The 26150-nt window shown below is 36.9% G+C and overlaps 1 pseudogene; it reads right to left on the bottom strand.

Moving 5' to 3' along the window:
• Positions 1–9855: 9855 nt before the first annotated feature.
• On the bottom strand, positions 9856–10765 carry LOC106697162 (annotated as a pseudogene).
• Positions 10766–26150: the final 15385 nt, after the last annotated feature.

Raw genomic sequence — 26150 nt, 5'->3', positions numbered from 1 at the left:
TTTAATTGTCCCCTTATCTTTTCTTTGATCATTGCCCAAGACGTATCAGTTATTATATGAAAAATAATTTGGTACCTTACTGCCTCTTGGAGTTATTAGTATACTTTTAACCTTATCCTAATACATTTTTATGCACTTTTTTTGGCGTATAATTTATTTTCTTGTCTCAAATATTCACTCTATTACAGAAGATTCTCCCATTTTATCAAAGGAGTAGATTTCTCAAAGGCCCTTGGCAAAAATCACTTTGATAATTCGCTCACTCTCTCTGATTCCTTCAGGTCAAGTCACATCTTTTTTTTTTTAAACTTAAGTATTGACTTTTATTCAAGCAATAAAGTTATGTGAATATAATAGTATACAAATACAAACTGAAGTTTTGACAGGTTGAAGAGTTAACACTTTCCCACATTTCCAAATAGATGCATTAATATGTTGAAATAATTTTTTTTTTTGCTATTACATGATTACTGCATGGCTTGTGCACAATTGAACATGACTGAGGCTGTTTAAGTCTGAAGTAAAGAACAATAAAGATTGGCAATTATTATTATTCAAAATGAAGAATTAGTAGGGAAGTTATCAAAAAGAACATGTAATACTGGAAAGATTGGAACTGTAAGAAGTTTGATATACCTATATATATAAAAGGCTGAGTGACCGTCCGACTGTCCAACCGGCCGGTACCTATGACACGCACTGACAACCAGGGGGCAGATGCTTAACGCAGGAGCTGTCAAGCTGCGGTCACTTGGCAGCAGTGGTTCTCAGGTGACGCACCTGGGAACCGGAGAGGAGGGAGCCCAATTCCTCGTGGGGCCACGCGAGTCCACCATTGGCCTGGGGCACTGTCGGCCCCAAATCTGGTTTACTGCACACTTGTGTTTGCCTTCCACATCCTGTATGATAGAAACTTTGCTGAGTGCCCTCTCACACTCCAGGACCCCTAGGGGGATGTTAGAGAGCCTGTTTTGGCTGGATCCCCGCAGGCCAGGCCAAGGGACCCCACCTGCCAGAGGGACCCCGCTCACTCCACAGATGCCCTTAGAGCCGCGGAGCTGCCCCAGGTGTGGCGGGCCAGGGAGGGACCATGGGAGGTTGGCTCCAGGGCGTGTCTGGCCTGTCTCGCCCAGTCCCGCCCCACAGGCCACCTGGGACTGCCTGCATTAGTCCCTGCACCAGAGCCAGCACTGCGAACCGGAAGACCCAAATATGAGTTTTCTTTCTTTTTCTCTGACCCCCCCGCCCCCACTCTGCAGACACCCTTCGAGCTACAGTGTCACCTCAGGAATTCTAATTAATTCCTTTCAATGTGCACAAATCTGTGCACTGGGCCCCCAGTTTTATTAAATGCATTAATGAGGTCTTGACAAAATTCCGGTCTTGCCATGCAATCTATCTATATATAAAAGCCTAAGCAACCCTTAAGACTGAACAACTGGTTGACCAGTCGCTATGACACACAATAACCACTAGGGGGCAGAGGCTCAATGCAGGATTTGCCCCCTGGTAGTCAGTGTGCTCCCACAGCAAATATCCCATGGCCAGCCAGAGGCATTGGCAACCAAAGTCCGTTCCTTCCGCACCCGGCCGGCGACTGTCGCCTCCTCTCCCGACCTTGCTGGGGCCTTCAGCCCTGGGCTGGGACAGCGAACCAGGGGTGGGTGGTGGCAGATGCAGCACCTTTCCCAGGGGGGCCAAGGGCCGGCTCTCTCCTCAGGGCTGGCGGCCAACCTCCTGCACCCTGTCTTTCACCCCGGCCGGCAGGCCCCCATCGGCCTGGCCCTGATTGGCCCTGATCACCAGCCAGGCCTAGAGACCCCCCCATCTGTGCACGAATTCGTGCACCAGGCCTCTAGTTAGTAATAAAAGAATAAGATATCTTTTTAAAAAATTTATCTTTATTGTTGAAAGTATTATGGATATCTGCTTCCCTTCTGCCCCCATTGACCCCTCCACCCATCTCCCTCCCTTCCCCAGGCCTTCACTGCACTATTGTCTGTCCATAGGTTATGCATATGTGCATATGCATATAAATTATTTGGTTAATGTCTTCTGGACCACTTTGCCTTTGCCTCTGAAATAAGGCAGTCTGTTGCCTGCTTCAATGTCTCTGGATCTATTTGTTCATCAGCTTATTTTGCTCATTAGATCCCACATATGAGTGAGATCATGTGATATTTGTCTTTCTCTGACTGGCTTATTTTACTTAGCATACTACTTTCCAGGTACCTCCATGCTGTCTCAAAGGGTAAGAGATCCCTCTTTTTTTTTTTATAGCTGCATAGTATTTAATTATGTAAATGTACCACAGATTTTTTTTTTTTATCCATTCATCTACTGATGGGCATTTGGACTGTTTCCAGGTCCTAGCTAATGTAAATAAAGCTACTGTGAACATAGGGGTGAATATGTTCTTTCTGACTGGTGTTTTGGGATTCTTAGGATATATTTCTAAAAGTGGGATCACTGGGTCAAATGGCAGTCCCATTTTTAATTTTTTGTGGAAACTCCACACTGTTTTCCAAGTTACATCTTTTTTTTTTTAAAGTAGCCTTCAAAAATAAAAATAAAAAGTAAGAAAAGGCAAAAAGGGAGAGTAAAATGAGGAGGAAATAAGTCCAGAGCTTATAGTATTTTATTTAGTTTACTACAGTGACTTATTTGTTACTCCAAAAAGACTTTATCTGGTAGTATAAGATGTCAATCTAATAGCAAAATAAGTAAATAGATGATTGATAGCTAGCTAGATAGTTTGAACAATAAGCATTCCACAATAGGAAATAGGAAGAACAATATTTATAAGCTCAAGAAATGCTTATAAACGAAGTAATAACTTATTATTCTCATTATTCTCCAAACAAATCAACATAGAAATTAGAAAATTGATTTGGCCAAAATCAATGAAAGATGTGCAAATTTTATTATTATTTTCAGAAACTGAAACATATAGTTTCACCCAAATATAAAATAATAATCTCCTTCATCTTAAAGTGGGCTTTAAAAATTATACTAATTTGAAAGTTTAATCATTACTATGATAATTTCTAAAGCTAGACATTTTAAATAATTTTCTAATTTTTTGGCTTTTGGCTTCTAGATTGTGTCCCCCCCCCCATCTTTATAATTATATCTTAACCTATACATCTTATTTGAAAAAATGTGAACTACATGTATATTGCCTCATTACAGTCTGTACTATGCTTATTTTTCTGTACTTTTCTCATTACAGATGTAACCCTGTTGTTTTAGGAATCGGTGTAACTCAGTGTTCAGAAAAAGTCATTTGCATGGTTGTAGTTAATTAACATAACTAATATATCAGTGGAACTAATTACATATAAAAACATGCCTCTATTAAAGTGATTTACTTTAAATGTATTTCAATGGATGGATGATGGCAAATTAAAATATTGCCTTGAAGGATAAATGATTGATATAAAAGAAGTGGCCTTGACAACATCTCATGAATATGATAAAACAGTATTTCTAAAACATTAATGTACACAAAAATCTATTGGATGGAGCCTGAGATTCTGCATTTCCAACAAGCTTTCAGGTGATGCTGATGCTACTGGTTCCTGGACCACATATGAGTAACAAGGATCAAAAAGACTTTTCATGTGGATCCACTACAAACCCCATTCTAATAAAGCAAATATAAGAATAAAACCAATCCCCTACACTAGTGGTCGGCAAACTCATTAGTCAACAGAGCCAAATATCAGCAGTAGGATTGAAATTTCTTTTGAGAGCCAAATTTTTTAAACTTAAACTATATAGGTAGGTACATTGTTATTAACTTAATTAGGGTACTCCTAAGGCTTAGGAAGAACCACACTCAAGGGGCCAAAGAGCCGCATGTGGCTCGCGAGCCACAGTTTGCCGACCACTGCACTTAGATCAAGCATAGTATTCAAAAAGAGGTTACATAAATATATCACTTAATCATTTTTAAAGACAGCAAAAAAGTGACTCAGAGTTTAAGTGACTTGTCAGGAGCAACATGTAATAATTAAAGTGCTATATCTGAAATCCAGGTCTCCTAGGTGTGAATGTTTCCCATTCAGCAGTTATAAAATAATTAAGCTCATTTTAAAGCAGAAAATGACTATTATTTTTTGGAAGGGGGTGGTATGAAATAACAGTTTTATTTTTACTTTTTACAAAGGATGACCTGTGACAATGTTTATTGAATTTCACTATTTCTAAGAAACTTCACTACATTTTGTGTAGTAATCTGCTATAAGCACATAAATTAAACATTTTCAGTAGTGATAATATATTCACTTTTTATCCTTTTACTCTAAAGCAGACATTTTGATCAATCAATAAAGCATTTGACAGCAATTCTTTGCCTAAACACTTATACAATTGAAAACTCCTAAAGATACAATTTGTAAACTCCCACTAGATTTATCATTTGATGAAAGGCCGATCTTTCACTTCTTGAGTTTGCTATTTCCCGTCTAGACAATTACAGAATGGTATTTTTTCTCTTGATAATTTTGCTGGTCCTCAATTTTGTTTTCAAACTTTACAAAATGATGCATTGCTTTTTAGCACCATGAAGTTTATGGAGTAAAACATTTCTAAATTAATTACAAGTATCCCTATAGAAGTCTTGCATTCTTTTTCTTAACCCTTATGCCTAAATCCTTTATTCTTCCCCACCAGGGTACATTGCTATCCATTTCACATTCTTTTTACAATTTACACTAAGTTTTTGATGATATTTGTATTTAAGACCAGTCAGACTAATGTTAGTTACTTAAACCAGAATATTTGGAGGGGTGCATATTATCTTTTCTCCAGTGATATAAAAATGGTCATATCCTCTAATCCTATTAATACATTACATTAAATATAAAAATATAAATATCTGTGCTTCTTTTCTAAAAGATTTTTAAGGGTAATAATACACTTATAAAAAATAACTTTTTAAAAATGTTGATGACATAACCTAAAAAAAGTACTTCACTGTACCAAAAAGGCAGGAATAGCCTGATACCATTGTTAGACTCAGTGGACCAGTAAAGAGCAGTTTCCTAGATTTGAATGGTGCCAGAGCATAGCTCCAGATAGAATTTGGTCACATACTTACATAATACTTCCTTTTATAACTGTATAAATTTATATATATTAGAAAGGGGGATGCTGTTTAATTACATGGCTGGTTTAAAATACATGGACATCTTCTTTAGATGGTGTATATTTGTCATGCCCCTCACAGAGCTATCTGATGCTTAGTTCCATTCAGTCTACCTTAGCTACTCATCACGAAAGGAAACACACTTACTTCTGATATAGATTGATAAATAAACATCCTTTCTTTATAGTTAAACTTAATTTTAGGCCTATAATTAGAGCATTTACTTTTTCATATAAGAATTGTCATGAGTGTCCCAGGTTTTTTCTCAAAGTTGTATGCTATTATAAAAGAATATCAAAGAAAAAAAGCATGTAGGATTTTAAGAAACCTTTATATAAAATGTCAGTTGCTTTAACATAAATTTTATCTTATGATAAAATAATATTCCATTTTAGCAGGCCTGAAAATAGATGAAATACAATTAAAAGAGAAATGTGAACTTTTTTTGAATGACAACTCCACAGTGAACTGACTGCCGCACAGTTCTATGTAGTAATGCTTGTTAGACCAACTTCTTTGGGTGGTGTTACTCATGTTATCTATGGAATGCTAATTGTGTTTTAAAGAGGAAACCAATTAAATGTAGTCTACTCATCATTATTCTCAATTTGTGTTTGTATTTCATAAATTAATCTGCATGTAATTCAGATTAATATCCCTATAAAAAAGAAAAATATATATTTTATTACTTTCTAATAGCTAAATTGATTTTGAATTGCAATTAAAATAGAATTTTTATATAAAATTTACTACTTTCTAAAAATTATCTCATAAGGCTCTAATGAAATAAGAAATGTATATATTTGTATATGATTATAAGATAACTGTTAAGCCCAACTATCTAGGACTTTTTAAAAATTATAGTTGAATTTCCATGACATAAACTCAAATTTTGGCAATTTTTTAAGATAGAATTTTAAAATAAAGAAACATATTTCTTATTTTTCAGATGGTTGTATTAACATTTCCGATCTTTATTAAAATAAATTTTACTATCTGATAGACATGCCTATACTAATGGGATAATATGAAAAATATTCAACAATCAGAATGATATAAACTTTTACTAATCAGAATAAACAATAGGCTCTCTGAACAAATTTCAGGAATGAGCAACTTTTTAAGACTGAACAACTTTTCGGGATTGAATACAACCCTGTCTTCATGGAAAATATAACTTTAGAACGTCATAGCCTAATTCTGGAGAAAGCTAATGGAAAATCAGTTTCTTTGTTAATTTCTGTTCATTGTAATACTCATGAACCAACTGCATGTGTTTGCCTGTTCATATTTTTACACTTCCTCTTGGATTTACCTATCTTGCAAAAAACCTTATTACATTTGGCTCAAACTTCTTAATGTACAACCTTGAAATTCTTAGAGTGTTATTACCTTTTCAAGAAAAGTACTGTTATTGTCATCTCTATGTTTCTAATGAGCAAACTAATGTACAGAAAACTTGAGTGACTTGCCCAAGGTGACATGGCTAATAAATAGTGAAGCTGGACTTTGACCCTACTACTTGGTCTATATCTTAACTATTTTGCGATGTTGACTCTCTGCCTTTAAATGCCTAGTAATTTGATTGATGCCTCACAACTGAAAACAATAGGAAACAAGACCTCCACATTATAAATGGAGTTTCAAGTTGTATCCAAGTTGGATTACTAAAATAGCAAACACAATTCACCCATGTCCACAATATAAGAGAAAACTAGAAACTTGAATGGGTGACTCAGTGAGTAGTCAGTCAGAGTGCTGTGTTATTAACTTTTCTTCTCCCAACTGCCGCCTAAATACAAACGAGGAAAGCTCCAGAAGGGTATTATGCTAGCCATGCCACCACTGGATGCTTTCTAAATAGCAGAAAGTCATTAGGCCATCTCTGAGGCTATTAGGTGAGAGAGCATATTGAGATTAAGTCTTATGTGAGCCTAATATGCATCTCTATGATTTGGGGAATATTTATGAAGAAATTGATCTGTGTCACTTACCATCTTTATACATAGGGAGGCAAAGGAATAAAAAACCACAAAAACATGCAGTGCAAGTACCCTGTACCCCTACAAGTGACATGTGGCAGGATGTAGGAGTTACACATTAACCTAGTGAAAATGCTGCACTAATGGCCAGGCCCAAAACATCTTGACAGCTTCCTCTACAACAAGACATCCTGCTTGGAAAAGAACTCCAAAAATGGAACTCTATAAAGTATTTCCAGGGGGTGGGAAACTGAATGGAACCATAAAATATGCATGGATCCACAAGAGAAATAGAAGAAGCCTTTAATAAGACTGATGGAAGAATTAGCATTTGGGGCCAAACAGTGTGCTTAGATGATAACAAACCAATCACACAAAAAAGTTTCCCTATCCTTTCTCATAAAACACTGGAAAAGGCCCTGGCCAGATGAGTCAGTCAGTTGGAACGCTATCCTGTACACCAAAAGGTTACAGGTTCAATCCCCAGAAAGGGCACATATGCGAGGCAACTGATCAATGTTTCTCTCTCTTACCAATTGCGGGAAGCTAATTCCAGCATGTCATAAACGCAAGAAGTTTCATCAAAAGGTTGATGGAACCTTGAGGAATACCTGCTGGAAATGGCTAAGGGCATTTCCCCACACCTATAGATTTGCATAGATGATTGCTTGCTGTCCACAGCTGAGGGCATTTTAATCTATATGTTATTTCCTCCTGCTGGCCAAACACCTGAACAGCTATAGGCAGTTCCCCCAATCTGACAATGGATTCTGTATACTAAACCTTGCCTTTGATCTGTATATCTACCTTGCTTTAGAACAATTTGTGTTAATAAAAAGCAAGGGGTCCAGAGAGACAAGGAGAACTTGGTTTCTTTAGCTAAGTCTTCTCTGGATCCCCAAAATGCCTTCCAAAATTATGTTTCATCTCTGGACTCTTTAATCATTTACAGCAGCCCCTTTTCCAGATTCTGAAAACGCTTCTAGATGCTGAATTAAGACCCCTGGCATTAATGGGTGCTCTGGACTCTTTATTCATTTACATGTAGCCCTTCTCCAGATTCCTGAAACTCCTTCTAGATGTTGGAAACACACACCAGCATAAAACATATCCACAGGTGAAGATTAAAAAACAAAACAAAATAAACAAACAACAACAAAACACTGGAGAATGAAATGAGACCCAGGAGCAGAGGGTGTGAAAGAGAAGAAAGAAAGAAAGAAAAAGAGACCATGTTTGCCTTCCCACTACCAGTCCCCTGGTCAAGCAAGGTCATAGCTGCACTGTGCACTGGCAATTGGAGAGGTTTCCATTATATGTGAGATTTAAGTTTAAACTTAAATTGGACTGGACTTTGTAATATCAAAATGAGTCCATTACTAAAATGAGGCTTGTTCAACTGAAATTTATTGCGAAAGATTCCATCCAAAGCTGTGGAGTATCAGAAATGTTTTAAGGCACTAGTTTGAAGAAGGGGAAAAAAAGAAAGAGCCATTTCTTATCTCTACCCTCACTGGATTCAGTCTATTATTAAAATGTTTAAAATACATAGTGCCTCTTCTCCAGAAGCTCATAGTCCAATGGGGCATTAGATAGCTGTAATAAGTTGTTTCAGTATAATGTGAGAAGTAACAAGAAGCACATGTATATATCAACAGGAGGGGTACCTAACCTAGCAAGCTTATAAGAAATATTGGTGTTTAAGTTGGAACCTTAAGTATGAATCTATTCGCTTTGTAAAACGTGGCGGAGATGGAGTGATGGGTTATAATTAGTGTTCTAGGCAGAGGGAGTTTTCTGTTCAGGAAGATTGCCATGTAAGGGGAAACATGACGCTCTGAAGAACTCAGTCCAATATCAACATTGCTCTCTGGAGGAAGAGGGCACCTCAAAACGTTTTGTGGAGAGACCTGTGAGAAATCGAAGGGTGTAACAAGAACGAAGCCAACAGCAATTTTAAAGTCTTGTGTCTTTCTTTCTTTCTTTCTTCTTCCTTTCTTTCTTTCTGTTCTAGGCAGAGGGAGTTTTCTGTTCAGGAAGATTGCCATGTAAGGGGAAACATGACGCTCTGAAGAACTCAGTCCAATATCAACATTGCTCTCTGGAGGAAGAGGGCACCTCAAAACGTTTTGTGGAGAGACCTGTGAGAAATCGAAGGGTGTAACAAGAACGAAGCCAACAGCAATTTTAAAGTCTTGTGTCTTTCTTTCTTTCTTTCTTTCTTTCTTTCTTTCTTTCTTTCTTTCTTTCTTTCTTTCTTTCTTTCTTTCTTTCTCTTTCTTTCTTCTTTCTTTCTTTCTTTCTTTCTTTCTTTCTTTCTTTCTTTCTTTCTTTCTTTCTTCTTTCTTTCTTTCTTTTCTATCTCTGCAAAGACATGTATTTATTAATCATGGACAGGAACATCAATAAATAGACCTCAGAAGTCCTTCAGCAGAGATGAGTGAGGGCTAAAAAAGAAGGTACACATCTGAAGTGAAATGAAACTTGGGGTCAGTTAAGTAAGAAGTTCACTTATCGGATCCAGAGGCAACACCGTATCCCCAGGGCACAGTCAAGTAGGTCCAACTCCTTGGCCAAGACGCTCTTCCTTCTCAGGCTCCTGCTCCTGCTCCTGCTCCTGCGGAGGCTCCTCCCCGGCATCTTGCTTCTCTCTGTCTGTGCGGCTCCAATTTTGAGGCTTGTGAGGTGGCTCCCCATCAAGGCCCCCAGTGTCCTCAGAGTTTACCACTTCTTCCCTCCGGGGGTCACTGGGGCCTGCAGCCTGTCCGGGTGGTCCTGGAAAACCTTCTCGGGATGCCCGTGGGCCTTGGCCACCAGCAGTTTTGCTACGTGGTCTGCCATCAGATAGGTCCTGGCTGCAGGGACACCAACAACCCTGAGGCCCTTGGCGCTCCGTGCCATGCCCACTGCTTCACCACGGAGACGGCGCTGCGCGTGGCCTTCCCCAGGCCATCCTTCCTCGGGGAAGTGACCTTGTTGAAGGAGATGGTCGTGCACTTGGCTCAAAGCCATGCTCCTCGGTGAGGAGGCGCCGGTGTCTCCGGAGCATCCGAGCATCCGTGGCGCGATGGAGGGCGGCACCAACGCCTCCGTGCCCAGCACCCAGCCAACCACAGCCAGACAGGGTGCAAGAGATGCAGCTACTGCAGCTCGTCCTTGGAGAGGCGCTTGCTCTTTGCCGCAGTCTAGCTGCGATGCTCTACGTTGGACTGAAGATAAACGTGCGGGTGGACGAGTCCCTCCCACACAGCGTGGCCTCCTTCTAGCTAACGGAGGTGTCGGCGTCCCGGAACCTGGGAGTCAGCTCTGACAGATGCTGCCAGTTCACGCTGCTGGCCCGAGTCAGTCTCAGCCTCATCAGCTGCAGCTCGAAAATCTCCTGCTTGCCCTGCAGCGTGGGCAGCTCCATGAAGACTGCGAGTCTGGCCTCAGCAAAGGGCTGCCCAATGTCAGCTCGGGTGATGGACGCCAGGGCGCTGACGTGGTGGGCAGTGCCCATTCCAGCCATTTGCCACATGAGCTGGTTGAGGGGCCGCCCCTCCTCGGTGTTGGAGAAACCCGAGGTGGTGGTGGTGGTGATGCTCATGGTGCCTGTGGGCCCCCCTCTCTTTGTGCTTCCTCTCCTCTTCATCGTCGTCAGGGGGCCTCCTGTTCAGTTTATCATTGGACTGAATCTCCAGCTTCCTTACTTCGGTCCTAAGTATCAGAGTCTGACTGGGTTCTGGGCCGGGTGCTGTATGGACACCCTTCAAAGGGAGGGGTTGGCAGTTACACTTGCAGGCTCCTTGGGGCTCCCTCTGCAGCGCTGTTGGTCCACCCGAGGCCTGTGGATGCCCGTGAACGGAGTAGGACCTGCTCCCGGCCCTGAGCGGAGGCCTAGTTCCTGCCTGAGCCCCGCAGCCCCGCCCCTGGCCTGGGCTGAGTGCCTTTTGTTTTTGTTTTTTAAGTTTGTTCCTTAGCCACTTTATTTACTTCTGAATGGGAACATGCTTTAGCTCTCCCAGAATTTGCTGCAGCCTTCTCCCTTAAAGCACCCCTAAAACATCATAAAATGTGGTGCATTTCCTAGTCTAGTGAGAGTCCCGCACTTTCCAACCCTGAACTTGCCTGTCAAAGACATTCTGGAGCCACTGTGTAAATATTATCAAGCTTCAAATTGTATATACATGTATATTTAGAGTATACTAACACAACTTACGTTTCACTGAGTCATTTTTTGAAGATTATTTCATAGTTTCCTGTTTTGTTTTACAGAAGAGCAAGTGCAGAAAAAACAACGTAATAAAGCTGGGGAAGTGATTCAAGCTCATAAAAGCCTGGACTATGTTTACTAAGAGACCTAAACACCAGATGCTCAACCTTCCGAAATCTATGTAGGATGTTCATAACAACAGCTCCTGATTTTGCATCTATCTCCCAGTCTTACAGATAACAAGCAGTTACCTCATTTTGTTTACCATATAATACATGGCTCTTGACTCTTCTCCAGGGATTTATTTGACATGATGCAAGGTTTATAAACATGACCAAAAATTTGCATTGTGTGAATACCCGAGTCTAGGCAAATCAATATGTAGGTTGAGTTATTACTTAAGTAGTGTTTAACAAAATTACATTTGCATCACTTGGGAATATTTTGAAGGGGCGGTTTGATATAGAGGACAGCTACTGTAGTTCTACTCACTTCAATTTATTTAAATGGGAATCAAATTTATTCGGGGAAGTGACCCCATTGAAGGAGATGGTCATGCACTTGGCTCAAACCGCATATAAGGTGGAAAAATCTCTATACTCAGATAACCATCACCACTAACTGGTGACATAATTAACCTTCTTTCCTAGGCACTATTATCAATTTGGAGAGTACAGTTTTTTTGTTACTATATAAGAAAATGAGATTGTCAGGGCTATATCTATGTGCTTTCTTCATTTTAAATCCCACAGGAAAGATTGGGCCATTGCATTTTAGGTAAAAGAGAAGGTAAGTTTCTCCTTAGAGTATACATATTTTATCCCAAATCATATTTCAAAATATGTATAGATTTTTAAAATACTAACTGTATTTAGGTCATTTGTATAATAACTAGCAATTTTAGTTTTTTAAAATATAATTATCTCATTTGAGGGTATTACAATATTAACATAATATTGTTACAATGTCAATGTTTTTCATTTAAATGTCACATAATAGGGAACTGCTGAATGAGACATATTTTTCCCTTGGAATACTCTAGAAATGACCTGCTGGTTCCTTTTTATAGGAATTATTTTGCAAAGACATTAGAATTAGAAGAAAAACAAGTAAATATTAAAAATTTCCACCATGATGTATTTAACTGCCGAAAAAAAAATATGGGTGGCTATCCTAGTTGTGTTTAAATATAATTGGCCATTGCAAAGAAAACATTTTGCAATACCAGATGATTGGCGAAAAAAATTAGATAAATTTATAAAAATTGACATTTATAAAAAAATTTCCAGAATATCATTTATGAAATCTTTAGTAAAACAATTAATGGCTTAATGGTCTGTACCCAATAACTACATGGTGGATAGTTGACATTCTAATAGGAAAAAAAGAATAACATGAAACATTGACCTCTGAGTTTTAGGTTGTTTTCATGTCTTGGTCATTGTAAATAATGCTGCAAAGAATTTGGGAGTGCATATGCCAAATATGCAAGTGTGGCCACAGGTCCCTACAGTTTAGATCTGGAAAGGTCATTTCTTTTGCAAGATAAAAGAGTCAAACCAAAAAGAAAAGATAAAGAAGAAGATTAGGAGGGATTTAGAACAATACCATGTGACAACATGGATTGAGCATTTACTCTGTGTAATGGACTTCCTAGGTGTTGTGAATGAGGGGACAAAAAAGAATAAAATATTGTTTTTCCCATCTAGAAGGTAATCTAGAGTTGCATGAGAATGAGGAGCAGCAGTAAAAGTGAACAAAAAACCGCAACAACATGATTCACACTTTTCTCAAGTGCTCAATGCTTTTCAGGTACAACTCCTATAATGGTAACAAATGACTTTGCCAATGTGATAGTGAAGGAAGAGTCAAAGGTCATACTAACTATTCATCCTCAACCTCTCTTTTCCATAAAGAAAGGACTGCTCTTCCATAGAATCTAGGGTTTAAAAACTATGTCTCTAAATGTGAATATTGCCAAGCATTCTCATTTCATTGTTATTATTATTATTTTAACCCTCAGGCAAGGACATGTTTTACTGATATTTAGGGAATGGGGGGAGGGAGGGAGGAGAGAGAGAGAGAGAGAGAGAGAGAGAGAGAGAGAGAGAGAGAAGGAAACATCAATGTCAGAAACATCAATTGGTTGCCTCCTGTACGAGCCCCAACCAGGGATGGAACCTGAAACCTAAGTATGTGGCCTCACCAGGAATAGAACCCACAACCTTTTGGTGTATGGGACAATGCTCCAACCATTGAGACACATCAGCCAGGGCTCATTCTGTATTTTCTTTCAACAATATAAACAGTTAAAATGTATTTCTGTAAAAAGCTGGTTAGGTTTAATTCATAGAGATGTACTTGATGACAAAGTACTATTTTGGAGATAACCGAATATATGTGTTGCAATGGACATATAAAAAGTTGAAATTGTTGTAAATGAGATAAATTACTTTAAATGTTCTTTAACCATTTCAGTGAACTTTATTTACACAAATGGAGGATAAAGAATGAAAGGGTTGATAAATCACCATAAATAACACATACTCTTTGCTCGTAAGTAGCTAACAGTCTCTTTAAAAAGACACCTACATTACTAAATATGATGCAGGTATGATGTGTTCAATTGTAGTGGTCAAACCATTAATTCTAGTGGGTGCAGGAGACAGATTCCTGGTGGATGACACATTTGTCTTAGACTAGATGATTTTCATCAGGGGTGTGTGTGTGTGTGTGTGTGTGTGTGTGTGTGTAGCCATAAGAAATATAACATAAAACTCAGAGAACAATGGTAAGAATGGACTTAAAGTGTGATAGTCTGTAGTCAGAAAGGCCCATTTAAAAGATACTGCACTTGAAAATAATAAGTCTAATGATGTATTTTTCAGTTATTAAAACAGTCTTTTTAAGTCTTATAAAGAAAAGGAAATCTAACTTTGGAGTGTGATCACCCCAGAACTCTTTGATTTCGCAGACCTTAGAGGCACATGTCACAGTTATTTTGTTCTCATTTTTGTAAACTATGTTAACCACCCAGCAATGCATATTTATACTAGTCTGTTTCCTGCCACACAAGCCTGCTCTGTTCTCTTTCCTCTAACCCCACCGCTGACATTCAGATGCACATAGGCACACACACACTAAAGAAAGATTTATGATTCTGCTTGATGACGAGCTATTAAACACAGCCTTTGGCTATGTGAAGATAACTAAAACATACACAGGTAGAACACATTTATATAAAGAGAAGCGACATCAAGTTCAGGAAGTTAATGCTACAAACTAGCTATCAAATAGGATTAGCTTAGCTTCACTGGAGATTTTCCCTTAGATACTAAACTTTCTTTTATCCTGTGAAGATTATTATTTTGCATTCCAAATATCCAGTGTTAACTGAACAAAATAACCCACTTGTCTAGACGTTGCCTAATAGACCATGGGGGAAGGGGAGGGAGGATGGAGATGATTTGCAGCAGAAGAAATATCTGGACAATCGCTTTAGTGTGTGCACGATGAGATGTTTTTAGAATAAAAATATTGATTGGACTCTGTACTTTATGTGGAGGAGGATTAATTAACTAGAGTATATTCAACATAGAGCACATGGCTCTTTAAAAACTTTATAAAAATGCATTCCTTATTTTGTAGAGACTTGAGTAATTTATGTATAATTAAATAAGCAGTAGGCACATAAGATGATGAATTTACAGAACAGAACAAAGGAAGCACTGCTTTACTCTACTGTTGTAGGTGCTCCCCAAGTAGAATTGAATAGAATTTGTAGGGGAAACAGAGGTTAACCAAAACTAAGTCCATTTTCCTATCAGTGTTGTTCCCAAAAAAATATAATGTGATAAAAATATTTGAGGAATACAACAGGACTTGCATGTACCTCATTGGATTTTAAATTCCCATGACAAGACCCTCTGCCCTTCACTCTTAGAGTGCTCTCACCCCTTGACACCATAACATAAACTGTAACTACTTTCATATTCTATGCATTTTCCAAAACTGTTTTGCCATCTATATGACAGAATAGTTATAATAATTAATGCATAGATAGGAATAGCTTCACCTCCCTGATTTAAACAAAGGAGAGTTGTTTACTAGATTAACCGGTGGGCTTTTGTTGTGGAAAACTGTGATAAAAAGTGAGGTGTAGTAGCGTGAGAAACAGAGACCCCATGTTTAAACTGCATAGTAAAGTGTAGATAAGAGAGAAATAACCTAAAGGGAGAGTTATAGAATAATGGATGGGGATAGGAGAATTTAGAGAATGGATGGAGAATTATGAGGTGATGGTAGTTTTTTTTCTCTCTCTCACCTACTGTGTGTGTGTGTGTGTGTATGTGTGTGTGTGTGTGTGTGTGTAAGAAAGAGAAAGTAGACTTTTAAGAAATTTTGGTATGCTGAGTATGATTCCCTTTTGCAATTTCCAGGAAAATTCTTGGAAATTGCGAAATTAATTTGACTTTACATTGGCTACATCTATAAATACTATATTTGGGTGTTGTATTTTTTAAAAGATAAACTCATTGCTCTCATACAAATATGAAATGAACATGTGCAAACCATTTTTTAACTCATTAATTAATAAAGGATACACCTGATTCAAATGAAATTTCTCAGTACTACACATATATAGGTAAATCAGAAATGCCAAAATGAATTTACAAATAGTTGTAATTGGCTTTTTCCCACATGATAGTAGTAAAGTAATTGCCCCTTCTTAGGAAGAATTTGTTTGCATATAGAAAAAAATTAATATGTGTAATGATAATAATGCTATGAATTAGTGGAGATAACCTGGATGATAAGTTAATCAGAATGTTCACTAATAATTGTTGTTCATTTCAAAGTCCTTTACAATTTTTTCTGGCCATATGTATCAGATTCAGATTAGTTTTAAAATTAGAATTTAGAAACCAGGTTTTAAAGATGCCATATATTTATAAATTGATACGAAAATGAGAGCAAAGCCAAAATGTTTTTGATTCAACTTGCTTTTTAATTTTACAATGGTTGTCTGCAATAATGACTCTTAGATTCTGCCAGTTATCTAACTTTTCATCTAAATGAATGCTTTAATTAGTACATTGAAAACCCACATTGGTAAATCTCCCACTTCCCATTCTTATCACATCAACACACTCTTCATCTTCCCAACTGATAACTGAAATGTCATGTACATGATCTATTGTTCTTATCCCATTGGAATGGAGATAGAAGTGAGAAAAACACAATCCTGATAAGGTCAGAATAGGGAACATTAATTACAGGGATTTAGAGTTAATATGTTTAAAGTGAAGTTCTTACTCCCAGGTTCTCAGTTTCAAAGAATTAGAAAAACCACATTAATTTGTCCAATGAATGGGTATTGAGCTTTAAATGCTAAATAAAAATGAAAGTTATCTTAGCAGTTGGATGGGCACTATGTTAAAACTATGCAATTACTTTTATTTTTTCCTGGGAAGGAAGACGTTTAGCATAGTGGAATTAATTATCAATTTGAAATTAGGAAACTAGTTAAAAGTGTTTGGTGAATTCAAAAGTTTAATACTATAAATGTATTTGTTGTGCTATGCTATATTAACTGATTTTCAATTTTGATGCTAGGGACTTGAATTTAAAATAATACAACATTTTAATTAAAGTAGATTACACCTATACCTAAGAAAAGCAAGAGACACAATATTTTGACAGTGTTTGATTAAAGACTCAACACTGTCTTTTCTAAACATGTACCACAGGACATCATGAGAATGGGCTACCAAGCTGTTTCTGGTTTGCTTCATCCATGTTAATAACACTTTCAGCTCAAGCATGATGTATATCCCTATTAAAGTGATGTAAATGTAGGAAGTTTAGTCTGAGAATTACTTGTGTAATTTTTCTTTTGTATTTTGGTGGTATCTAGGAAAGGATTAGTCACATCAAAATAGCTTTGTGTCATTTCTTAGGTGATTTACTGCATGTAGATATTAAGCTTTAGTTCAGGGTTTTGACCAAATAAATCACTAAGGGTGAACAGGAACAAATTTCCAGAAAATGATTTAGTACATTTAACAAAAACAAAACAAAAATATATAATTTGAAGTGTTAATTTTAATTAGGTTTCTGGATAAGGCTTACATTATTTAACATTCTTGCTTCAAATTAGCCATGGAGAACATAAATTTTATGACTTGTTAAGAACAAATTACTATGATTTTCCCAGCAAACACCAAGCACAGCAACACTATATGGGAACACAATTTTAGTAGCTTGTTAACAACAAAATACAATACTGAGTCTTTTTATACTTTGTCCTGCATTGAGGGATAAAGAAGTAATAAAATGGGACAAGTAATAAAATTGCTCCTAAATATCAAATTAGACTCATGGAAACATGCAAGCTTATTAATCAACATTGCAGTTATAACCAGGTCTACGGTGTGGAGGAGCTTGTAGTTTAAACCCTTTGCTTTTAAACTAGGTACCAATTACTAGTAAAATTATAGCTACATTATAATGTGGTGGTTCTCACAAAAACTCTATTTACCAAACTGTAGTCAGATTCCTCTTAGCCTTTTTTTAGACCAGCCTTGTCCTTGGACCTTGCCCTCAAGCCTGCCTAGCCTCGTTGTATCAACAATACTACTACATCAGTTTAGAGAGAATCCCCTATCCTCAATATCTGTCTACCCTGAACCCTGGTCTGCTTTCACTATGAAACCTGTTAAGTAGGCTTAGCAAAATCTCCCCTACCTTTGATGTCTCCTGTTAGTTGTTTTCCACCCCCCAACACACACCTGTTCATTGGCTAGAAATCCCCTTTGTCCTTGCTGTATTTAGAGTTGAGCTTGAGCTCTTTCCCCTATGTGGTAATCTTGACATCTATAGCAATAGTCTTGAATAAAGCCTTTCTTACTGTTTAACAAGTGTCAGAATAATGATTTCTTTAATAATTCAAAGGGTATATTAAAAATCAAGAAAATACATTAAATGCCAATTTTATTTTAAGTATATTTTTATTGATTTGAGAGAGAGAGAGAGAGAGAGAGAGAGAGAGAGAGAGGAAGGGAGCAGGAGAGAGAAACATCAATGAGAGAGAACCATTGATCAGCTGCCTCCCAATGCCCCCTACTGGGGATCTAGCCTGAAACCCAGGCATATATCCTAAATGGGAATTGAACCTGTGACCACTGGATGCACCAGAGAATGCCCAACCAACTGAGCCACACTGGCCAGAGCAAATGCCAATTTTTTTTGAAAATATGCAATTAATTAATCAACCACCAATATTCTCATGCACAATTTCAACTTTTATTAATATAACTAATGAAATCTTTTTAAGAAACCATATAATAAGAGTTCAAGTTGTATACAATTGCATTAGTTAAAAAATTGAAAAAACAATTTTGATTTTTTTCACCCTTACTCTCCAATATAGTCTTATCAATATTTCGTGTATTTTTAAAAATATTTCCTTTTGGAATGCTTATTTTTAAAGCATTAATTAAAGTATTTAAGGCACCATTATTTTTCTCTCCATGATTGAATTATAAATGTGTGCATATCTTGTACGATATGTGTAAAATATAAAAGGACAGTAATTCTACTTGTAAAATAAAATAAGCACAACGCTGTTGCTTTATAAAATCCCAATGCACAAAATCATTAACTGTGACGATGCCTGGGGCATCGCATGTGTGTATTTCATGAGTGATTGTGGTAGCAAGAAAAGGATTGGGTAACATCCGCATTTGATTTTCACAGTTAAAAAATCACTTTTACAATAAGAAATAAAATACAAAGTCTAGTACTTAGGATGTCTTTGATCAATAATTCACAGAATAATGATGATACACTTTACTCCAGATACCTATCGCCCTGCCCATTATATCATGTCTCCAGAAAAGGCACTTCTTTTGTGTGATAATCAGGTCATTCTGAATTAACTGGTTTTCTTCAACTCATATGAAAGCATAAATGAAAATATTGTGCTAGTTCCTTCCCAGCATAACTTTTGAGCCAGTGTCCCAAGTTTCCCTTCTTTGAAAAAAGTTTTCATTTAAATGCTATACATTTTAATGTCTACAACCTTGTTCAACTTATCACTGTTATCATTCAACCCCACACAATTTCCTTCCATCTCTGTGGATAACTTCAGTAGATTGTCACATATATATTTTCCAATCAACTTCAGCTGACCCCATTCTCATGATTTCCAAATTAATGTCGGCTATCAATGTAACTCTTCAAGTTCACATCATCTTACCCGCCTCAATAACACTCAACCAAGTGATTTTCACCCTAGATTGACCACCCAGTATTACGGCCTCACTCTGGACCTCATCACTACATCCACATCCAACAACTCAAACTTTGTACTTGGCATGTATAATCAAAACTTCCTGTCTTGCTTTCTTTCCCATTTCCCCACACCCACTAAATCATTTCTTTCTTGACTGAGAATGCCAGTTTCTCAGCTTCTCTCTTTCTTTAATTAACTCTCCCCTTTCTCAGTTATATTTGTGTCTGTGTGCAGCTTTGCTCAGAAAACTTTTTTCCTTATGATCGTCCTAGGTTCTCTGGTACAAAGTAATTATTTCACCTGGTTGGATTCACAGTAGTTCTTGTGGGCAAGCCATTTACAGTTCCCTTGTTGATTCCTCTATTCTAAGCCTCTTTGACCAGCCTTCCATTAGGTATATGAACCCAAATACCGATTGGATAATTCTGCTCTTTGTTAAAGCTAGTTATATATTTTAAAAAATTCTCTTTGTTACCACAAATGCAAATGATAAATCCCAAGGGCCCAATGAGCATCCTAGCTCACTCAGGTATAGCACAGGATATATCTGTACCAGTAAAGATGATAAAGCTTGGAAGCTCTCTAAACTAATCTTTTTTTATCTAGGCCAGTGGTTCAAAATACCTTAAGGAATTTTTGGATAGAAAAAATGATTTTTTTTGGACACAACTAAATGTAACTTTTGGTGAACAAATACCACTCAAAGTACAGAATCTCCAGTTAATAAGTAGCAATAACTCCATTGGGATTTTGTGTGCCTCCTTTTGGCCTTGAGACCTTAACTAAGGTGACAAGTTATCTGTCCCATACACACCCAATATATGATGGTAGAACAGAGACAGAAAAGCCACATTCACACAAAAATTGTTCCACTGGAAAGGGAAGAATGTGAGTTAAAAAACAGTCAATAGTCTATAGCTATTCTGAGATTACTGTGAATGCCTCTTGCCCAGCATATCAGGAGATTCCTTAAATAGGATATAATTCTCCTGGGAGAGCTTTTTTGTTCATTTCCTTTATTTTCCATTATCCTCTTTGAAAAAGGCTTTTCTGCCTGGCCTAGGTGGCTCAGTGGTTGAGTGTCAACCTATGAACCAGGAGGTCATAGTTCAATTCTCAGTCAGGGCACATGCCCAGGTTGCGGGCTCCACCCTCAATGTGGGGCGTGAAGGAGGCAGCCGATCAATTATTCTCTTTCATCATTGATGTTTCTATCTCCCTCTCCCTTCCTGATGCTTCTTAAAAATGCAGATTCCCTTGCTCTGCTCAATTACAGACTTAAGAAATGGGGTAGGAGGGAGGTTCTGGGAATATGCATTTTAACAAACTTGTTAAATTATTTCAATTCTCTGCAAATTTGGGGAAATACTGGATTACACTGAAGGTGATCATTTGAGGTGGGAATCTTTTTGAGTTTTTCAGAGGTAAACAGGTAGAGGGGCTGAGAGACTGAACTAAACTAGAAACAAATACACAAATATAAATTCCAGAATTATTTTGGAGGTAGAATCCACAAAAACCAGAAGCTTTCCAGGTAGGAGATGTCAAGAAAATAAAGGAATAGGATGAATTTCCAATTTTTGCATAGGATGGAGTACATAGGAATGTTTCTCATTAAGTTCCAGATAGAAAAAAGTTTTTCTTATCGATTTGGAGTTATCTGTGAGTTAAGGGTCATTAAAATGAGAAGGTAAAATAAGTGAGTGGAGTTCTGTTCCAGTGTTGTTCAAGGTTTGATTAGTGCACTACATTCTCCTCAGGCCCTTATGCTAAATAGGGACCATAGTCCGTGCACTGGAAAGTGATTATAGTTTTTTTTCTTTTTTTAATAAGAATTCCTTGAAAAATTCCATGATGTATTTATGAGAAAAAATACTTCTACTTAGTAAATTACTTTTGAACCTTAATTTATCTATAATAATAAAAGCATAATATGCTAATTAGACTGGACAGCCAAATGACCTTCTGGACATCCTTCCGGACAACCATCCAGACGAAGCCAGGGCTGTGAGGGCCAGGCCCCTTGCACAAATTTTGTGCATTGGGCCTCTAGTTCAATTATTTATATTTGAAGAACTAGAACTCAAAATTTTATTGACAAAAGGATGTAGGATTCTGTCTCCTACTTTGTCTGAAACTTTGATAGCATTATCTCTTTCCAGCAGTTAGTGTTAATACAGATAAATTAAAACTAGGAGTGTGTTCAAGACAAATTTTCCCTAGCCTTGGAATTGATGTATGTCTCTCAACCCCATAGGTCTCTGGTTAGACAAAAGGAGAGATAAAATGTGTGGCTTCACCAGAGGATGTAAGTATCTGCTACCAGTGCCTTTGCTCATTTTTTTAATAAAAAGAAATCAAGAATTTTTATTATACTTTGTGATGATCTACTGGAAGTATAGATTCACTCTATTTTGCTCTGACCTAAGACTTTCACTAGGATTTCTCCATTTAATAAAGAATAGGGGATTTAATAATGTGTTCATGCCATAAACTAAAAGTGCCCCTGGAGGCTCTCTCAAAGAACTCTGACAATTACAGCAGGGTGCTCTGGGGACATATCAGCATATCAGTGTTGTCTCCTGGGAGCATTCGATCAGCTTATCTCTCCCAAGTCGGATCATTTTGCCAGGTCAGAGTTACCTGACCTTTTCCTCACCCCACTGCTTGTCATCCTTCCTGCCACCACTCTACCTTTCCAGGCTGGGCCTTAAGGCAACCCCTAATTCTATAAGACACCTGCACTGTTGTCATTCTGGAAAAAAAAGTTTAAAACTCAACAAAAATACCTGTCTTTACTAATTTTTATTTGCTGAAAATGTATATATTTAGGTAATTTAAAAAAATACTCTATCTTTTCTTCATATTTTTAAATTTTTATGTCCATTTCTTTTATACATTAGGCAATTATGAGCTTCTTATTTATTCTGTACAAAGATTTATATGTGTTAAATAAAAATGGAAAATATACTCATATTTTGTTTAATATAAATCACATTTATAGTTTTTTCTTTGCATGAAACAAGTGTCATTTAGTCTTTTATGTTCTTTTTTATGTTTGTGACAGTAGAATGCCATCGTTTCACAAAGGAGAGGCAAGTGTTTATTTACTTCCTGAAACCTTACGTGTCCTTTATCTGAGAGGCCCTGTAACCTGATCTGGTAGTTGAGATTTGTGAGACCCCTCACTATTTCTGGCTCTGACATTCCCCACAGGGAGGGAGGAAATATCCTGTTTTTTTATAACACAGTAAGAGCAAATAGCTTGAAGCTGCATTGAATGATCTGTAATAAGAATACTGATGTGATTAAAATGATGTCAGTGGAAAATTCTTGTGGCGGAGTAATAGTATGTCTTATTGGGAATGATTTTATCTCAGATAATCTCAATTTAGCAGTATTAGAGATACTCTCCTTGGAGACAAGCCTCATTAATCTCCTGGAAATAAAATGCTGCATTTTGAGTAAAACAAAGTATTATTTGTTAGTGTAATACATATATGCCTTTTATATCTGAATAAAGTAGAAAACATTTTAAAACTGGAACAATAGAGGTGTTTAGAAACATTTTATTAAACAAAGTAAAACAGTGAAAATAATCAATAGAGACAGAGTTCATTGATGCAAAAGTTATGATCATTGTTAGGAACTTCCACATATATTTCTTTGTTCTGCCTAGCAGATCCCAAATTTTCTATTTCAGCAATAATAATAAATATACTAATAATGTTGATATACTATAGGGATAAATTAGTAATACTTATTAATTGTTATTTTTTAAAGGAGAACACAGGCTGTTTAGGTAGTAATTTTAGGAGATAATATTGGATCATGTACTTTTTTTTGTCATATTCTGCTACTACATAGTTATATTTCCTAGAGACATCCTAAATAAGGAAACAAAATGGTGCATTCCTAATAATATATGAGAAAATTTAGAAGTCTGCATATTTTAGAAGAATTAAAGAAAACAAAAATGCGTCGATCTCTTTATCTGATCATTTGAAATTATGAAAACTAATTTCTTCTATGAACCACATTTTATTCTTTTTTTTTTTGCTTGCAAGCACACATATAATTCACTTTACACAATTAATATTTAACGTTTGGCATTTAACTAACATATTAATATCACATGTGTATGAATATGAGTTTATAAGATATTTTTAAAGAGAAATAGATTCAAATAATTTCCTTAAAAATAATTATTGTTTTTATTTTTCCATAAGGCTAAAATGCTAACTTAGGCATATTATACTTTTTGATGCTAACAATAATAAGCTGACAAAAGAGACAAGCAAGGTACAGTGGGGCCTTGACTTACGAGTTTAATTCGTTCTGTGACGGAGCTCGTAACTCAAATTACTCGTATGTCAAATCAAAAAGTGAACGAGTGAGACACGTGATGCTGGGCTGATGTTGTGGCGTTCACTATGAGGTTCACTGCACCAACTAACGGTGGGGTATCTGAAGCTGGCTCATAACCCGAATTTTAGCTCGCAACTCAAAGCAAAAAATTGGCCGAGAGACGGCTTGTATCTCGAAAAACTCGTTAGTCGGGACACTCGTAAGTCAAGGCCCCACTGTACTTCTAATTTAACAGTAAAAAAAAAAAAATAAGCCCTACCTGGTTTGGCTTGCAGATAGAGCCTCAGCCAGTGAACTGAAGGGTCCTGGTTCCATTCTGATCAAAGGCATGTACCTTGGTTGTGGGCTCGATCCCCAGTAGGGGGCATCCAGGAGGCAGATGACATATTTCTGGCTCTCTATCCTTTTCCCTTCCTCTCTATAAAACCAACAAAATATATATTTTAAAAATAGAAAATATAAGTAGTTCTTTCCACATATTTTAGGCAAATGACTTTCCAAAAATTATTTTATTTTCTTCCTCTCACATGACTGCTAGTGAATAAGGGAAGTTGCTTTTGGGCACCAACACCCCTGTGTTATTTGGACTGCTCAGCCTAGCAGCAAGCATCTCCTTGCTTAGTTACATATTTCTTCATGTGTGCATTTCTTTCTTCCTTGTCTCATCTTTAAAAGTAAATACATTGAGCACCTAACTATGTGCCAGATATTTTAAACACACTTTCTCCTGTAAATCTCACAAAAACACTGTTAATTTGGAACTGTTCTCAAACTACAGATGAGGAATTAAGGAGTCAGTGAGTGACTGATGAGATCCAAACTTTTCTCCCTTCTTGAAAGTGAGGAACAAACAGGGTTTTACCAGCACTTGAAAATAATTATTTGGCAATAAGTAATAATCAATGGATTGATTGGTTTACTCTTTATTTTATTGCTATAATTAACCTTTCATAACAGATTTCTTAATACTATTGGCTTAAGTTTTACAAATATCATATATAAATAATTTAACCAAATTTTATACTCAGCACTTGTTTTATGAGTTCTCAACCAGGGCAATAACACAGCACTGTTCCTCCCCAAACTTTAGAAATGTGTGGGTGGTTTTGGTTGTCAATATTTGAGGGTTACTTCTAGCATCTAGTGGGCGAGGGTCATGCACAGTAAATATCGCACAATGCAGAGGAGACTTTCATATAACAAACGACAATAATCCTTTGGAATAACCCTGATGGAAGAATTGGCACAAAACCCAAAAAAATATTTGCAGTGAGGTCACCGTCATTAAGATCTTAGTCACTGAAAATTATTTCATGCTATGTTTTTAAATTTTGACAAATACATTAGTGACTTAAGAAATCACTGTAATGTTTTGTTACTAAGTTTTTAAAAAATAAACATTAGAGAACAAAAAATATCAGATTGTACTGCATACTTTTAGAGTAACTTATGTAAATTATTTGTTTCAGTTATATATTTATGTACAAATGTCTGTGTATACTGGATTACCATAAACATTTCTTTCTTTCTGAGACTTGGCATTAAAAAACAAAAACAAAAATTTTAGAACCACTTAACCTGAACAGTTTGCTTTTTAATTTCATCACAATACAACCTCACTTGGGGACATTAAGCCATTAAGTCTCTTGAGCTCAGTAAAGCAGGAAACAATTATCTATGCAAGAAATATATATAAGCCAAAACAACAACTTAATTTTAGTGGGGAGACAAGACTTCATTAAAAATTAAAGGACAATGAAAGAAAAATATCTGTATGTTGATAGATATACATACACTTCAACACAAAGGACCTAGGAAGCCTGAAAACAGAAACATCAATATGGACTTGAATAGTCAGGATTTTGAGGTAGATGTTAGATGATCTATATTTTAAAGAAAGTGTGGAATTTTAATTGAGCAAAAAGAGTTAAGGGGGAGGAAATGTCTCTATTGTTGAGGGATTAATTGGAAGAATGTGAGTATACACTTCACTTAGTTTTGAAACTCTCTCCTCTTCCCTCCCTCTTCACTTTCTTCTCTCTTTACTCTTCCCTTCCCTCCCTCCCTCCCTCCCTCCCTTCCTTCCTTCCTTCCTTCCTTCCTTCCTTCAATCCCTCCCTTCCTTCCTTCCTTCCTTCCTTCCTTCCTTCCTTCCTTCCT

This window comes from Myotis lucifugus, unplaced genomic scaffold, assembly GCF_000147115.1.
Source record: "Myotis lucifugus unplaced genomic scaffold, Myoluc2.0 scaffold_51, whole genome shotgun sequence".
Taxonomy (NCBI): Eukaryota; Metazoa; Chordata; class Mammalia; order Chiroptera; family Vespertilionidae; genus Myotis; species Myotis lucifugus.
Note: the sequence above shows the minus strand (reverse complement) of the source record. Positions and strands in the feature narration are given on the sequence as shown.